This window comes from Leucopleurus acutus (genome assembly GCF_964270905.1).
Source record: "Leucopleurus acutus genome assembly, chromosome: 3".
Lineage (NCBI taxonomy): Eukaryota > Metazoa > Chordata > Mammalia > Artiodactyla > Delphinidae > Leucopleurus > Leucopleurus acutus.
The window spans coordinates 75,285,115-75,288,917 of record NC_139145.1 but is presented as its reverse complement, the minus strand read 5'-3'; positions in this window follow the sequence as shown (position 1 = coordinate 75,288,917).

The window sequence follows — 3,803 nt, the reverse complement described above, 5'->3', positions numbered from 1 at the left end:
AGAGGAAATTTTTTTAATAAAAAGGGCTGAGAACATTCTAGAATTGAAGAAAGACATAGTCTGAGATTGAAGAAACATGGAAAATCCCAAGGAAAATATAAAAGCAAATTGATGCCTAGACACTCATAAATAAATTACAGAAAATCAAAACTAAAAGTGAAAATCTGTAAAGAGAAGACATTACTTAGAATGGCAATCACATTTAGAGAAGAATTCTAGTTAGCAGCAATAAAAGTAATAAAATAATATCTTCAGAGGCGAATGAAAATATTCTCAAATCAGAATTCTATAAATAGCCAAACTATTATTCAAGAATTTTTAAAAAATCATTTTCAAAGACCAAAAGATTATTTTATCTAGAGACTGCAATGGTTAATTTTATGTTTCAATTTGGCTAGGCCATGGTACCCAGATATTTGGTCACACATTATTCTAGATGTTTCCATGAAGCTATTTTTAGGTGATATTAACATTTAAACCAGTAGATTTTGAATACAGCATATTACTCAACAAGATGTGGGTGAGCCTCATCTGATCAGTTGGTCTTAATAGAAAAAAACTGACCTCCCTGAAAGAGTAAGAGAGTTCTGCCAGTAGATAACCTTCCAATTCAAACTGCAACTCTTCCCTGGGTTTCCTCCACAATCTCATGATCTCATGAAACACTTCAATCTTTCTCTCCCTCCCTCCCCTCCCAATTCTCTTCCCCTTCCCTTTCCTTCCCCTTCCCTCCCGTCCCCTCCCTTCTCCTCTCTTTCCCTCCCTCTCTTCTGTTTCTGTGGAGAACCCTGACTAATACATAGAACTACACTAAAAAGTCATGTATTAAAAGTTATACTTTGATAAGGAAAAAAAATAACCCAGAAATAAGGGATGGATTACACTATTACAAGGACAATAAGGAGAAGAAAACAGAAAAACAGTAACATGCTGACAAATATAAATAAATATTGACTGTTTAAAAAGCAAGGACAGGGAGGGGCTTCCGGGAAGATGGCGGAAGAGTAAGACGCAGTGATCACCTTCCTCCCCACAGACACACCAGAAATACATCTACACGTGGAACAACTCCTACAGAACACCTACTGAACGCTGGCAGAAGACCTCAGACCTCCCAAACGGCAAGAAACCCCCCCACGTACCTGGGTAGGCAAAAGAAAAAAGAATAAACAGAGACAAAAGGATAGGGACGGGACCTGCACCAGTGGGAGGGAGCTGTGAAGGAGGAAAGGTTTCCACACACTAGGAAGTCCCTTTGCGGGCGGTGACTGTGGGTGGCGGAGGGGGAAAGCTTCGTAGCCGCGGAGGAGAGCACAGCAACAGGGGTGCGGGGAACAAAGCAGAGAGATTCCCGCACAGAGGATTGGTGCCGACCGGCACTTACCAGCCTGAGAGGCTTGTCTGCTCACCCACCGGGGCTGGCGGGGCTGGGAGCTGAGGCTCGGGCTTCAGTTGGAGCACAGGGAGAGGACTGGGGTTGGCGGCGTGAACACAGTCTGCAGGGGGTTAGTGCGCCATGGCTAGCCGGGAGGGAGTCCGGGGAAAAGACTGGACCTGCCGAAGAGGCAAGAGATTTTTTTCTTCCCTTTTTGTTTCCTGGTGCATGAGGAGAGGGGATTAAGAGCGCTGCTTAAAGGAGCTCCAGAGACGGGCGCGAGCCGCGGCTAAAAGCACAGACCCCAGAGACAGGCACGAGACGCTAAGGCTGCTGCTGCCGCCACCAAGAAGCCTGTGTGCGAGCACAGGCCACTATCCACACCCCCCTTCCGGGGAGCCTGTGCAGCTCGCCACTGCCAGGGTCCCGGGATCCAGGGACAACTGCCCCCGGAGAACGCACGGCGCGCCTCAGGCTGGTGCAACATCACGCTGGCCTCTGCCGCTGCAGGCTCACCCCGCAGCACTCCGTGCCCCTCCCTCCCGCCGGCCTGAGTGAGACAGAGCCCCCGAATCAGCGGCTCCTTTAACCCCGTCCTGTCTGAGCGAAGAACAGACGCCCTCCGGCGACCTACACGTAGAGGCGGGGCCAAATCCAAAGCTGAGCCCCTGGGAGCTGTGAGAACAAAGAAGAGAAAGGGAAATCTTTCCCAGCAGCCTCAGAAGCAGGGGATTAAAGCTCCACAATCAACTTGATGTACCCTGCATCTGTGGAATACATGAATAGATAACGAATCATCCCAAATTAAGGAGGTGGACTTTGAGAGCAAGATTTATGATTTTTTCCCCTTTTCCTCTTTTTGTGAGTGTTTATGTGTATGCTTCTGTGTGAGATTTTGTCTGTATAGCTTTGCTTCCACCATTTGTCCTAGGGTTCTATCAGTCCGTTTTTTTTTTCTCTTAATAATTACTTTTTTATTTTAATAACTTTATTATATTTTATCTTACTTTATTTTATTTTACTTTATCTTCTTTCTTTCGTTTTTTCCTTCCTTCCCTCCTTCCTTCCTTCCTTCCTTCCTCCCTCCCTCCCTTCTTTCTTTCTTTCTTTCTTTCTACTTCTACTAATTCTTTCTTTCTACTTTTTCTCCCTTTTATTCTGAGCCGTGTGGACGAAAGGCTCTTGGTACTGCAGCCAGGAGTCAGTGCTGTGCCTCTGAGGTGGGAGAGCCAACTTCAGGACACTGGTCCACAAGAGACCTCCCAGCTCCACATAATATCAAATGGCAAAAATCTCCCAGATATCTCCATCTCAACACCAGAACCCAGCTTCACTCAACGAACAGCAAGCTACAGTGCTGGACATCCTATGCCAAACAGCTAGCAAGACAGGAACACAACCCCACCCATTAGCAGAGAGGCTGCCTAAAATCATAATAACTCCACAGACACCCCAAAACACACCACCAGATGCGGACCTGCCCACCAGAAGACAAGATCCAGCCTCATCCACCAGAACACAGGCACTACTCCCCTCCACCAGGAAGCCTACACAACCCACTGAACCAACCTTAGCCACTGGGGAGAAACACCAAAAACAATGGGAACTACGAACCTGCAGCCTGCAAAAACGAGACCCCAAACACAGTAAGATAAGCAAAATGAGAAGACAGAAAAACACACAGCAGATGAAGGAGCAAGATAAAAAGCCCACAGACCTAACAAATGAAGAGGAAATAGGCAGTCTACCTGAAAAAGAATTCAGAATAATGATAGTAAAGATGATCCAAAATGCAAGAAACCTTTAACAAGGACCTAGAAGAACTAAAGATGAAACAAACAACGATGAACAACACAATAAGTGAAATTTAAAATACTCTAGATGGGATCAATAGCAGAATAACTGAGGCAGAAGAATGGATAAGTGACCTGGAAGATAAAATAGTGGAAATAACTACCACAGAGCAGAATAAAGAAAAAAGAATGAAAAGAACTGAGGACAGTCTCAGAGACCTCTGGGACAACATCAAACGCACCAACATTTGAATTATAGGGGTTCCAGAAGAAGAAGAGAAAAAGAAAGGGACTGAGAAAATATTTGAAGAGATTATAGTTGAAAACTTCCGTAATATGGGAAAGGAAATAGTTAATCAAGTCCAGGAAGCACAGAGAGTCCCATACAGGATAAATCCAAGGAGAAATATGCTAAGACACATATTAATCAAACTGTCAAAAATTAAATGCAAAGAAAACATATTAAAAGCAGCAAGGGAAAAACAACAAATAACACACAAGGGAATCCCCATAAGGTTAACAGCTGATCGTTCAGCAAAAACTCTGCAAGCCAGAAGGGACTGGCAGGACATATTTAAAGTGATGAAGGAGAAAAACCTGCAACCAAGATTACTCTACCCAGCAAGGATTTCATT